The following is a 15574-nucleotide window of genomic DNA, read 5'->3' as shown; positions in this document are numbered from 1 at the left end:
TCCTTCTCCTTTAGAACCTATTTCAAATAAAAGGTAATGACTGAAATTACAGTTACATTTTTCTCATTTGGAGCCTTCATTTTTATGTGCATTTGCATTCAGCAGTGAAATCATAACACATATTTGGTATCTGTTGTAAGCATCTGGGGCTGGTTTATATTAAATAGATTCAAGAAATAGAGCTCTCTATTGGACAGTGATTCAGTCAAAGATGTTCAACATAGCTCACTGAGCTCATCTCATAATGATATGTTCTTGCAGCTAAAGGCAAATGTTTAAACATTTAGTTAATGCACCATATGTCTTAAATGTTTTGGTTCCATCTGACATTTTTTTAAATCCGTTTTCATGGAAACCCGCCAAGTAAATTTACTTCTATGGAAACTGATTATTCCATTCATCTTTAACTCAGTTCTCCTGGATCTCTCAACACAATGAAGTCTTAACTTGTAGGTTCCCAATCCAAAGGAAATGCTGTCTTCATGTTTTGCTTCTGGAGGTAAGTGAAGACACCAGACAAAGTGACTTCAAAGGATATGGTTTTTATCTTGAGAGCTACAAGCTCAGCATAGGCAAGAGAGTTCAAGAAGAACCTGACAGCCACAATGGGGGTTCAGTAGAATGGTAAGGAAAAAGACAAATGGAAAGCTAATAAAATAAGAGCGATAAAATTACACAGATTAAAGAAATGGAAAAAAAATGAGAACTCAGGAAAAAGGCAAATGATAAATGCTTACAATAAGATAAAGTTGTAACTCATTTTACAAGTCACTTTTATTTTTTTACTAAAGATTACTAACAATACAGAATAATATAAAAGAATAACCATATAATTCTGAGGTTAATGCACAATGGTTAGAAATACAAATTATGATACTAGATAAAGTCTTGGTTTCAACAGTTGCTAACTATAACCTTGAACAAGTTATTATTTCATCTCTTTGAGCCTAATTTCTTTATAGGGCTGATTAAAGTATTAAATAGATATAGTGGGTAGGTATAGAAACTCATATTTGAAAAAAGCAATCTTTTTTTAATAAATAAATTTATCTTACTGTAGTCTCTCCCAGTCAACTATACTAAGTTATGCTAGTACTTCCCATTCCTGTTTAGTGATATTTTATATATATGAAGTACAAATTTTCTAGACATTATCTTATTCAAACCTTTGGGGTATAAGTTTATTCTTTCTAAAATTTATCCTCTTGTAATTCATCTTCTATCTAAAGATGCACATTGATGGAGAGAGGGCGTTATCATTATATGTTCTAAGCTAACACTTAATGGTTTGCAGTTGAATCATCTTATTCTGTTTAATTTTGAGGTAACTGAACTTTCCTTGTCTGTCTGAGGTGGCTAACTTGAAACCAGAGAACCCTGAACATCCTAAGCTGACATCTATTCAAGTAGAGGTGGCCTTGTTTGATCTGAGGGATGCTCTGCTTATATTCTCAACCAATGTCACTAGTCAAGAGATTTTCATCTTCTTCAACTTCCTCCTCCTGACCCCAGACATTTTCTGTCTGTGAGTACTTCTTTTAATTGTGTAATCATCTTGGGAGTCCAGGAACCCTCATATATTCCACATATACTACACTAAAATAAAAAAAGAACAGAAGAAGGAAGGAAGGAAGGAAGGAAGGAAGGAAGAAAGAAAGAAAGAAAGAAAGAAAGAAAGAAAGAAAGAAAGAAAGAAAGAAAGAAAGAAAGGAAATCAATGGTGGGCCTGGGGGGCACTATCTGCAGCTGACTTCCCATACCCACCCCTTGATAACTGCTACACTACACTTGCTTTACCATATTGGTCATTAAATGTAGACAATGATATTTCTCTGAAAAAAATTTCAGCCCATCAAATTTCCAGTTGTTGGAGGAGGGGCTTGGATAACAATAGCAACCTAAGTTCTTCAATATTTTAATAAAAATAGAAACCTGACAACAGCCTCTAATAAACCAAGGTCCTTTAGAGGCTTGACTGTATTTCCCATAAAATGCTTTTCTACTATCTTTGGTCTACAGTTACAGTATCCTAAGTGCACCATGTCTCATCTAAAAGAGTATAAATGTTCTAGAAAATTGAAAGTGGGAAGGCACTGAGAGAATCCTCTACCCTCAATTTTGCTCCTATCACCTCTGCCCAGCATCCACAAGTGATTTGAATTCCCCAGTGCCTCCTGGGGCAGGAGTGATAGTCTTCCCCCACAGAATTAGCAAAAACAGTTAAGGTGAGGTTCAAGTTCACAATGGAGGGAATTATTTAGCCCTAAATGTGACATACAAGAAGTTACCTCATTGCATACACTTCAGAAGTAGATACAATACAAACCCTTTCCCAGAAAAATACCAAAACTAAACCCAGACACCATCTTTGGAAAGTAGAGGGTAGAAAAACTATTCAAATACTTAATTTTAAAGTAGAAAGTTAAAGAAAAACATTGTAATTATCAGATCATGTGCTGTCTCCATCAGCAGGATAGGAGAACAAAAAGTAATATCATGGAAAATAAACTGAGTTATGAAACATAAAGGGAGACTGTGTGTGTGTGTGTTAGTATATGTGTTAATCTGTTCAATCTACCATAACAAAATACTATATACTAGGTGCTTTAAATAATATAAATTTATTTTCTCACTGTCCCAGAGGTTCAAAGATCAAGGTACCAACAGAAATGGTTTCCAGTGAGACCTCTTTCATTGGCTTGCAGATAGTACCTCCAAGTGTATAATCCCAAGACCTTGTCTGTGAATTCTGGTGTTTCTTTTTCTTAAAAGAGGACCAATTCTTTGTGTTTTCCCTTTCTGTCCTTGTTTCTTAAATTCCACCTGTGAGTGAGATCATCCAATATTCATCCTGTCATTTTGACTTATCTCACTTTATACAATTCCTTCAAGTTTCATACAAGATGAGGCAAAAAAGAGATGATATCATCATTTTAACAGCTGTATTATTATCCCTTGTTGAGCACTTATTAAGTTAGGAATTGAACTAAGGTGTTTACTCATATCATGTATGTGTATATGCATCATATCTATCATTGAACATCTGTGTTGCTTCCAAGTTTGGACTGTTACAAATTGGGCTGCTGTGAACATAGGCATACATAAATCTCCTCAAATGAGTGTCTTTTGTTCCTCCCTCTCCTCTCCTCTTCCTCTCTTCCTTCTCTCTCTTTCTCTCTCTCTCCCTCCTCACCATCTCTTCCTCTCTTTATTTCCCTCCTCACTCACATTAAGTAATAAACATAATTTTATACCCAAAACTTCTATATCTTTCCCACTTTCAGACCTGGCATCCTAAATACTTGCATTGATCTTTCTGGATTTTATCATGAATGCAGTTTAGGGACCACATACAGTTAAGAAAGTAAAAGAAAAGAAAATAAGAACATTATTCAAAAGATTAACAGCTAGGACTCAGGATGGAGGTGCAAAAGAGAAAAATCATAAGAGCCCTTCCCCACTAGGGAAAGAGAGAAGTAGACTGGGAGTATGGATCAGCCTGTCAATGCCCATGTTCAGCGGGGAAGCAATTACAGAAGCCAAACCTTCAACCTTCTGCATCCCACAATGACCTTGGGTCCTTACTCCCAGAGAGTTAAAGAATAGGAAAGCTATCAAGGGAGGGGATGGGATATGGAGTTCTGGTGGTGGGAATTGTGTGGAGTTATACCCCTCTTATCCTATGGTTTAGTCGATGTTTCATTTTTATTAATAATTTTTTTAAATCATAAATATTTTTAGAGTAAATAAACATGTAGCAGATTATATCATTCAATGCCATTAATAATTTTCTTGAAACTTAATCCCAATGCACATCATCTTTCTTGTGCCCAATAGTTGGTTGGTGAGAAGTCAAACCCTAAAGATGTTCAAAGCCAGTCAAGAAAAATATACTTCAGACATTAAGTAACAACAACTGTATGCACAGATTCCATTATCTTTGTTGTTGCTGCTTTTAGCCTTATTTGATCCAAAGCTGTCATTTTTCTTTGAACACACCAAAGACCTAGGCTTAGAGAGAGAAATAAATCTGAAGCTCACCTTCCTACAGATATTATTTTGGAACAATTCCATTTTATGTCTTCTAGATAAAATAATCAGCCTGGAAAAGTACGAGGAATCAATACATTAAAATGTGACATAATTATTAGCACACCTATTAAGTGAACAAACAAATCAGAGCCCAATTACATCTCTGCAACATACAACAAGATACCTCCTAAATAGTTCTTCAGCAAAGAAATAAACCTGTAGTGGAAAAAAAAATGCTGTACATCAAGGCTCTGTACTGGGGAAGTCATGCTGGCATTAGGGTCATGTTGCCTACAATTCAATATGCAATTAAGGAAAATTAGAAGCAATCCTCATTACATACATTTTGCACTTTGTTTATTGTGTAGCAAATTCCATAATGGATCCACTGACTCATAGTAACAATAGCTCATTTAATGAAAAATAAGAATGTTTACAAAGAATGTTTGATGACTGTGGGGCAGAGTACAGTGATTTTGCATTTCTTGCCATATGTCTTTAAAACCTGACCTATGACTCAGGGAAAGACCAGACTCTCTGTGACACTTCTGTACCCTTTCTATCTCACTTCTTTGGAAAGTTTGAAATAGTTTGCAAAAAAATAAAGCTAAAAATAAATAAACATACAAGACTGGATCACTTAAATCGAGTTGGGCACGATGTACTATGGGCTAATTCAATATAACCTATCTGAAATTCTACTTGAGATTCAAAAGAATAGGGGGTGGGAAGAATTTAACCAGAAAATAAAAACTTGGTGTCTTTTTGCTCAAAGAAAAAATTTCATTCAATCATTTAATAACAACAAAAAAAAATAGGTGAGTAGGTGTTTGTACACCTGGTTAAGTGTACATAGTACTAAGAGCAAGGACCTGAACAAGGATCCAGGTTCGAGCCCTGACTCCCCACCTACATGGAAGATGCCTCACAAGCAGCAAAGCAGATCTGCAGGTCTCTCTCTCTTTACCTCCCTCTCCTCTCAGTTTCTCTCTGTTCTATCCAATATAATGGGATAAAAATGGCCTCTGGGAGCAGTGGATTTGTAGTGCCTGCAATGAACCCTAGTGATAACCCTGAAGGGGGAAAAAACAAAACAAAACATGAAGATAGGCTCAAAAAAAAAATCAATTGATACAGCCATGTTGACTGAAAATTCACCAAGAACAGAATAGTGGTCTATAAAGATAATTTTTGAAGGCTAACAGACTCCTTAGGGAATTATTCATTAAGCACATATTACCATGTTTAAGGACCCAGGTTCAAGCCCCTACTCCCCCACCTGCAGAGAGACACTTCATAAGTGGTAAAGCAGATACTACAGCTCTCTTTCTCTTTCTCTCTCCATCTCCCCTCTCCTCTTAATACCTCCCAGTCATGTCAAATAAAATAGAAAAAAAATGGGGTTAACAGTGTGGAGCTGTATCCCTGTAATCTTGTAATTTTGTAAATCAATATTAAACCACTACTAATAATAAATTAATGGGGGAAAAGGGGGTGAGGAAAGTCACCAGGAGCAGTGAAGATTTGCAGTGCCGGCACTGAGCCCCCACAATAACCCTGGTGGCAAGAGAAAAAAAAGTCTATAAATCAGTTCTGACATATTCAGCCTCATAATACACAGTTGCTTGCTGGCATTATTTCTTCAAATTTCCATGCTCAGTCATGGACAAACAATGATGAGTTGGACTACAGAGAAGTAATTGTAAAACAGTGGTATAGTATTCAGGTGTGTGGCCTGTTCTGAACACCTCACTTGGGGGTTGGGGAAAAGGAATAGAAATTGGTCATATGAAGCCTTTTAGCCTGCCTCTTGAAGACTTGGGTAGCTTCATAGACCTCTGACAGAGTGAGTATGGGCTTTCTAAAGTTAGAAATGATACATGTCATCTTACAAAACTTATAAGTGTGTGGCAGTAGCAACAGTACTGGCAGCAGAAACGTTAGGCCACATGGGCTTCAGAAAGTCTCTTACAAGAAATTAAAGTACAGGATTAATTCTGGATGAGAAATTTGAGTTTTCTCCTCCCTGGAGTTCCTATAATTCTTTGCATCCTGAGCACTAACTCTCTCCAGACACACATTTGATGCTAACTGCTCACAAAATCAGACTACAGTTAACATTTCTCTCAAGAAAAATTCAGAGTGGCCTAGTGACATTAGAATATCCCCTGACCATTCACTTTGCAAAGCCTTCAGGAAAGAGTGTCTGGAGGAAGATTGATGTCAAGCATTCTTACAATCAGGCATAGTGACTGCACAGATGTGTATTATGTGAGAGAACTGTGGGAAAGGCAGGGAATACTGCAATGAGAAAGAAAAATGCCTAAATCACTTGCCAGGATTCTCACGGAGAGAGACTTTGCTTCTGAGCAGTGAAAGTCACGCTCTGAAGTCATAGCATTGCCAAGTGGGGGAGGAGGAACCGCTTAAAGTAAAACTTCTCTTTCATGGGCAGATAAGAAACTATCAGATCCTTTTAAAAATATTTTTATTAACTTTATTTTTATATTTTATTTTATTTATTAATGAAAAAGGAGGAGAGAGAGAAAGTACCAGACATCACTCTGGTACATGTGCTGCTGGGGACTAAACTTAGGACCTCATGCTTGAGAGTCCAATGCTTTATCCACTGTGCCACCTCCCGGACCACTTACCTTTATTTATTTACTGGATAGAGCCAGTAAAAAATTGAGAGGGAAGGATGAGACGAAGAGGGAGGGAAGGAGAGAGAGAGAGAGAGAGAGCGACATGCTTCACCACTTGTGAAGTTTTCCCCCTGCAGGTGGGGGCTAGGGACTTGAACCCAGGTCCTTGCACACTGCAACATGTGCACTTAACCAGGTGTGTCACCATTCGGCTCCAAGACTATCTTTAACCCATCATAAACTTTGTAGAAATGTATATAAAATAATGCTTTTCAATAGACCATTTCCTTCCCCTAGGTAAGTCAACAAGAATGTGCAGCAGAATGGTGAAGAAGAAGGAGAAAGAGAAAAAGAAAAGAATATATATATATATATATATATATATATATATATATATATATATATATCATGGTGGTAAAATCCAACATCCTTGTAAACATTCTTATTTTCCATTAAATGAGCTATTGTTACTATGAGTCAGTGGATCCACTATGGAATTTGCCACACAATAAACAAAGTGCAAAATGTATGTAATGAGGATTGCTTGTATACTGATGTGTACTGATTACAACTCAATACAGTAGGAGTTAAAACAGAAAAAAAAGTGCTTTATGAAAGTGTATGCTCTACATGGTGAATCCTCAGTGGACTATCGTTTTTTGCAATAGATTCAAGGAAACTAAGTCACTAAATAGAATAAGACGATGGTTTGGTTGAAAATAAGATGTGCAGATCCTAGGAAGAGTAATCTCATCACAGGTTGCTGAAAGGACTGAATGGACCAAGGTTTCAGAAATTTACTTCCAGGTGGGGGAGACAGCATAACGGTTATGCAAACAGACTTTCATGCCTGAGGCTCCTAAGTCCCAGGTTCAATCCCCCACACCACCATAAGCCTGAGCTGAGCAGTACTCTGGTGTTTCTCTCTCTCTCTCTCCCTCTCCCTCTCTCTCTCTCTCTCTCTCTGCATCTCTCTCAAAAATTAATTTAAAAAAATTAAAAAGAAAGAAATTTACTTCCATTCTCTGCCTACACTGGCTGGAGAAATAATTTGGTAAATTTCTTCTAGAAACATCATTCTGAAATCCTACTCCCATGTGTCTACACTGGGTGTGACAGACACACTGCCTCTCTCCTTAAATCCTGGCTTTTTCTGTTTAGCCAGGTTATTTAATCCTTTTTTGCCTCTATTTCTTCATCAGTAAAGTAAGGATAAAATAACATTTTTATGATTTTTCTGTGAAGAATAAATTATGTAAATTGCAAGGAAATATGCCTAGTACATAGAAAAGTGTACATTAGATATTAGTTGTCATCTGGTGCACATATAAATGTATGAGTAATTTTATTTTGGATTATCAGAGAATATTCTACCAGGAAGTATACTACATATGAAATTCTGCATCGAATTATACCTAATGAAGAAGATAGGAAAATGCATCCATGACAGCATGAACAACAAATAAATGTCTGGAGGATTAATTAAGAGAGCATATTCAGAAAGTCAAAAGAGGGTAAGGGTAGATAGCATAATGGTTATGGAAACAGACTCTCATACATAGGGTTCCAAAGTCCCAGATTCAATCCCCAGCACCACCATAAGTCAGAGCTGAACACTGCTCTGGTTTAAAAAAAAAAAAGGGGGGGGGGAGAAAAGAAAAGAAAAAGAAAAGGAAAAGTGGAAAAGTCAAACGAATCTCCAAAGGACAAGTTCATGGCTTCCAGTCCCCTAACAGCACCTATATTCTAACATTATCCTCAAACCTTTAGCTTAGAGCAATGTGGCAGACTGCATTTTCCAAAGATGACTACAATCATACCTAGCATATTCCATGATCATTTTACATGTGAACATAACTTCCCTCTCATCAGAAAGTTTATGTTCCTTCTCCCTTAAAATTAAATAGCGGACTGGGCAGTGGTACACCCAAATAAGAGCATGTATTACTATGCTCAAGGACCTGGGTTCAAGCCCCTGTTCCCCACCTGCAGTGTGTGTAGGTGGGGGGAAGCTTCACAAGCAGTAAAGCAGGTCTCTAAGTGTCTATCTTTCTCTCTCCCTCTCTATGTCTTCCTCTCTTTCTCTCTCTTCCCTCTCAGTTTCTCTCTGTCCTACCCAATAAAATAGAAAAAAGAAAGGAACTATGACTGCTGGGAGTAGTGGATTCGTAGTGCTGGTACTGAGACCCAGCGATAGACCTGGTGGCAATAAAAATAAATAAATAAGTAAAATTTTGTTCTTGCCTCTATCAACAGAGTAGAACAGAAGTAACCTCTAAGGATAGATCAGACAAAACCACAGAAGAGAAATGGGAAAAAAAAAAAAAAAAGGAAAGGAAAGGAAAGGAAAGGAAAAGAAAGAGAAAAAAAGTTCTGTGGTATTGACACACTCACTCTTCAAACCAGCCACCATAACTGTAAGAATAGCCAAATTAGTCTATGCAGAGAGACAATATGAAGGGGAGACTACATGAAGGTGCTCTAGCCAACAACCCAGCTGATATGTTAGCTAGAAGCCAGTATCAACTTCCAAGAATTTTAGCAAAGATGTTCCAGATGATTCCAGTCTCCATCAACTGCATCCCTTCCCAACTTGAGACCTTTCCAGCTGGACAGAATGAAGCAGGGAAAGTCATTCATGTTTTTCCCTACCCTGGTCCAAACTCAAAGATTTTGAAGATAATACTAAATGATTCTGTTACTCTAGTAATTTTTAGGGTGGCATTACTTAGTAATACTAGTAGCTAAGACAGTAACTATTCTTGTTCCTCTTTCCTTGGAGATTGATATTGCTTGCCATATCATCAGCCATGGGTAGCAGTCTTATTTTTATTGATTTATAAAATTATGAGGTAATAGGGATATAATTCCACACCATTCCTACCACCAGGGTTCTGTGTCCATATTCTTTCCATTGGAAATTGCAGTAGTTCTCCCAAGGTCACGGACATGGGTTACTATTATTTCTATAACTATATTTGCCCATTTTTTTGCTATGGTCCTGCCTTCTCTTCCTTTCTATGTCATGCATATACCAATTACTACTTATGAATGTCCTTCCTTTTTTTGTTCTTCTCTCTCTGGGTCCTGATAGAATTGGAGTTCAGAGCCCTCTGGTTATCTTCCCCTAACACTTCTCTCCCTCTGGGAATACAAAATAAAATTATTTATGAGACGCAGAAGATAGGAGTTCTATAATTACTTCTCCAATGGACATGGGCATTAGCAAGTGGATTCTTATCCCCCCCAAGCCTGTTTCTATTTTTCTCTAATGGGGCAGGGTTCTGGAGAGATGAGGTTCTGGAATATATTGATAAGGTTGTCTGCTCAGGGAAGTCATGACAGAATCATGATAGCATCTGCAACTTGGTGGCTGAATGGCAGTAAGATAGAAAGGAAGACAAAATGTTTATTAAACAGAAACCAAAAAGTAGCAATAGAGCAGATGAAATTAGGGATTTTAGGGTGGAAAAAAGCTAAGAAGTCTATTTTAGGTATGTTCCTAGGAGCCCATGACTTTCATAATTTTTGCCTGAGCTTGATAAACATGCAAGTAGACTAAAAACATTTCTGGGGAAGATGGTTTTAGAGTTGAGAATAGAGCTAGAAAGCTGGATTAGGGCAGAGAGTAGCTCCAAAACTTGAAGAAAATATATAAATAGAATAGAATTGATGGCTTACCCCATTGATCCTGACCCAATATATTCATATTTAGCACAGTTTATGGGGTCTGGCTTCATGTTAGGGGGGAAATACACCTCTGATTTCAGTGGGTTCTAGGTTAACTATAAGTTTTACTGAGTTTACTTGTTTGATAATTCTAATAAAGGTTGTCATAAGAACAATAATTGTCCTCTAGTTGATATATATATATTTTATATTGGCCAATTGTATTCAGTTTTTCTACTAAAGATTATCAAGGGTGACAATAATGCTGATACTGTCAGAAGAGAGTAGGAGAGTAAACTTTATTTTGGTAGTTGGTTGAGTAGATAGTAATTTAAGGAAGTGAATTAGAGGGTATGAAAGTACTTTTACATAGAAAGACACCACTTTGATATTCATTCTTGCAATGATCTAGAAACCTTATCCAGTATATAGGAGATGTAAGGAAAGTCATAGCTGTGACTATATTATTTCCACTCCCACAAAGAACACACTTAGAGTAAGTTCTCCGTAAGCATCTATTCATGTGTTCTACTATTCATATGGTCTTTCTGCAAGGGCTAACTTAACTTCTTTAACATCTTCTTACAGGATGAAGCTGATACCAAGAATGAGTATGTCAGGAAGCCTGCCCTACAGGGCATTTTTACATATCTTTGGAGGTCCCTTCTGTTGAGTAGTTATTAACTGAATAAATGGTCATGCTCATTTTGTTTTGTTTTTGTCTCTATTTTAGATAGAGACAGAGAGGCAAGGAGGAAATGAGAGACAGTGAATAAGACATTTCATGCTGTGGTGTTGGTATGCTTCTAATTCTGCTTCTAAAAACCCCTTCTGTTTCATTGGTTTAATCCCTCCTGCTTAACACTGTATTCTATTTACATAACCACTGTTAAGGAAGCACTACCCTACCTGCAGGGCATTGGTTTAATATGTCTTTTTGCTCCACCCCCTCTCATAGTACACCCTGATTTGCACCAGTCACTTTTCGCTCCACCCTCTCTACGTCACATCCTGTTTCCACCCTACTTGGCCAGTATATATAAGGACAGGATAGTGCTTAAATATAGTTTTTTTTTTAGTTTAGCTTAGCTTGGCTTAGATTGTGCTGCGTTCCGTGTGAATAAAGAGATACTGTGTACAGCTCAGCCATGAGTCCCTGGTCGTCTGTCTCCCGCCCACAAAGCTAGGAATGACACTGTGGGTATTGGGCTGGAACATGGGCACACACATGGCAAAGCAGCACACTTAGAATGCATGCTATCTCTTCACCCAAGCCTCTAATTTCGCCAAATCAAAGTGAGAAAGACTATGGAGAGTTCAAAATTTTGCCAAGCCACAGTTTGAAAATCAACCCTATTTGGTGTAACTGGATGCTTGTGTAGTTCTGTGGAAGAAACTTCTGTGAAAAATTTAGCAGTCAGAAACAGGGATCTGATTTGGTCTCACCTGTCTCAGAGGAGATTCTTTTGTGCTTCCATCACAGCTGGAGCACAGCTGCTGACCTGAGCTGATTTCTTGAAGTTCGGGCTTGGAAATACTTGTATTTCACAGCTGTGCCCACCAGCTGCCTTAAACCAACCCTTCCCTTTGTGAGGAGGAAGTTTGATCCTGGTAGAAACCAACAGTCTTATCAGAGACAAGACAGTTTGTCTAGTTATGGCACATAAGCATTCTTTGGAGAACTATTTGAAATAGATTTGCGTAAGAGTCCTTGAGTTAAATAGATGGAATGATTTTGAAAACTTGGACTATGGACAGCAATCTTGCAACATTTCTGTCATCATCATTATTGGAGTGGAAATATTGATAAAGCAACAATTAGCATTCAGTATTATTCTTGTCACTATAAAATCATAGTCCCTGCCCTCTTCTTATTAGGTTCTTTACAATGACTCAGAACTTTCACTAGACACTGTAGGAAGGGATGGAAAATTTTAATCAATATTTTATATGTGCTCATTAAGAACTGATGGTTCTGTGATTGGTCAAAAAGTAGAGCAACCAGCCATGTCAATTAGCTCAGAATTGTTCCTATAATAGCACTGATAGTCCACATTCTGAGAAATATTTCAGTTCCAACCAAATCAAGAAGCTTGGTGCTTACAGCAAGATGGCTGTATAGAGAGAAATTGTGTTTACTTCTCCCAGTGAACACAACAAAGCTGAGCTAAAGCAAAGAATGATTTGCACAGAAACCATTCTAACACCTATGTCAACAAAGTTTTCACGGCACAGGACAAAGATCCAGGCAGAGAGGAGACAGATGCATCCACAGTAGGAAATATATTCCATCTCATGGAAGCCAGCAACTATTGGGAAGACATTTCTATGGTACAGAAATTTCCTTAGGGATCAGGCAGAAGGTTTGTGATAAATTCCAGTCATACAGTCCTATACTTACAACACTAAGTTGTGGACAGGAAACTGTAGGGTATAAATTTCAGTAAAAGTCAGTAGCAGGTGCCATTTTGTATCCCACAACCTTGATGGAAGCAGCTGGCAGATACCATATTGAATCTCAGTTTCCATAGTAACAGACACTGGGAGCAAATCCCTGAGAAGTGTCCTAATCCTATCTGAAAGCTCAGCTAGCTAGACAAAATTACAGAGTTTATGCTTCATAACTGGCTGGAATAGAGACCCCACACTCCCCATCCTCCACACTGAAGGAAGCTTTAGTGTTGTGGTCTCTTTCACACACTCCTTTTTTGCCTATCTAGAATAAAGGAAGCATTTTATTTCCTAGGATTATTTATAGGGTTTTTTGTTTATATTTTCCCCATGGCATAATTTAAATGAGTTGGCCCTGGTGTGAATCTGCCTAGGTTCAAATCCCAGTCAGCCATATATTTGGAATGTTAATTTAGACTATTCAATTATATAATTTTTCTTAGTACATATAGGTCACACAGAGCCCACAATACTTTACTATGCTACTATTTCTACTATATATTTTACTTTATTTTTATTTTACTGTTGCCTCCAAGTTAGTCACTGGGGCTCAGTGTCTGCACTTCAAATCCACTGCTCCTGGCAGCCATTTTTTTTTTTTTCTTTTGCTAGGACAGAGGGAAATTGACAGGGGAGGGGAGGAGAGACATAGAGGGGAGAGAGAAAGATAGACACCTGCAGACCTGCTTCACTGCTTGTGAAGCAACCTCCCTGGAGATGGGAAACCAGGGACTGGACCCCCATTGCTTGTGCAGATCCTTGAGCTTCATACTAGGTGCACTTAACCCCCTACTCCATGGCCCGACCACCTCTGCAATATACTTTATAGGTGACATTTCACTTCATGAGGATTAATTTTATTTTTTAAAGAAAAAAAAATAAAACAATTAAAAAGAGAAAACCATTGACCAATGAGGGGAAAAGGATGTATACCTCTCAAATCTTCCCCCCTCCAAAAAAAAAAAGAGCCTTCCCTGCCCTTTCCAATTACATACTTTTTCTCTTCTCTAAGTAAAGGACTCCAGGTTTTCCGTCAGTCATATGTAAAAAAGTGAAGACTTATGGTTTAATGGTTAACTATTGTTCCCTTCCCTGTACCATTAGATATTTAAAGTACAATTATTTTCTCTCCAATAATCTGGAACTCCTTTCTCTCCCCAGCCCTAAGAGATAATCAAACTACAGTTTGTTTTTCAACCTTAATTATATATATATTTATATCAGTTTGCATTTGTGATTAGTCATGGGTCACAAGATTTGTAATATTAGAGGCTAATATTACAGGCTGAACACTGCACCGACCGTCAAAGCTCTGTGTCTGTCTCCAGCCTTGCAAAGATAACCACCATAATTCTCACCAAGTCTTAGAAACTGTTTGCTTTAGTTTTTTTTTCTTTCTTTCTTTCTTTCTTTTCTTTCTTTCTTTCTTTCTTTCTTTCTTTCTTTCTTTTTCTTTCTTCTTTCTTTCTTTCTTTTTTCTTTCTTCCTGTCTTCTTTCTTTCTTCCTTTCTTTGCAAGTACCTGAGTATCATTTTTCTATATTCCTCATATGAGTGAAATCATCTGGTTGTGGTCTTTCATCTCTTTGCTTATTTTGCTAAGCATAATCACCTCCAGTTCCATCCAGCTTGTCCCAAAAGTCACAATGTCATTTTTATTGGTTGCAGAGAAGTATTCCATGGATATATATATCCCATAACTTCTTTAGCCAGTCATCTAATGATGGGTATTTAGACTAATTCCACTCTCTGGCTATATGAATAGTGCAGCTATGGACTTAAGGATTCATATGGTCCTTTGAATTAGGATTTGCATGTCCTTTGAATAAGTGCTGAAGAGTAGAATTGCTAAATCATAAGGGAATCCCATTCTCATTTGATCAAAGACTCTTCATTCCATCTTCCAAAGGGGCTATACCAGTTTTCCCACCAGCAGTGTAGCAGTATTCATTCCTTTACCTGGACAACCTCACCCATATTTGTCATTTTCTGTTTTGTTGATGCAGGACATCCTCATGGGTGTAAGGTGGAATCTCAGTGTAGTTTTATTTTATTTATTATTTGTTTGTTTGTTTGTTTGTTTGTTTTACCAGAGCACTGTTCAGCTTTGACTTACGGTAGACCTGGTGATCAAACTTGGGATGTTTGGTGCCTCAAGCATGAAAGTCTTTTTGCATAACCACCTCTGTGTAGTTTTAATTTGCATTAATGTAATGATCAGTGAAGTGGAGCATTTCTTCATATGTCTGTGGGCCATAAGTATCTCTTCTTTAAAAACTCTCTGTTTAGTTCTTTGATCCAGTTTTTTTAAATTTATTTTAAAAAATAAACATATTGACAAGACCATAAGATAAGATCGGTACAATTCCACACAACTCCCACTACTAGAGTTCCATATCCCATCCCCTCCCTTGAAAGCTTTCCTATTCTTTATCCCTCTGGGAGCACGGACCCAAGGTCATTATGGGGTGCAAAGGGTGGAAGGTCTGGCTTCTGTAATTGCTTCTCCACTGAACATGAGCATTGGCAGGTTGATCCATATTCCCAACCTATTCCTATCTTTCCCTAGTGGGGCAGGGCTCTGGGGAGGTGGTGCTACCGGACACCTTGGTGAGGTTGTCTGCCTGGGGAAGATTGGTGTCATGGTAGCATCCGCAAATTGGTGGCAGAGTAATGGAGCTGAAGGGTTGACATTCCACATCTGGCTTCTCTGGGCACTATCTGATGTAAAACATGTCAAGGTGGTACTGGTTGCACTGACCAGGCTGAGATCACCGA

Source organism: Erinaceus europaeus, chromosome 1 (assembly GCF_950295315.1).
Source record: "Erinaceus europaeus chromosome 1, mEriEur2.1, whole genome shotgun sequence".
Lineage (NCBI taxonomy): Eukaryota > Metazoa > Chordata > Mammalia > Eulipotyphla > Erinaceidae > Erinaceus > Erinaceus europaeus.
Note: the sequence above shows the minus strand (reverse complement) of the source record.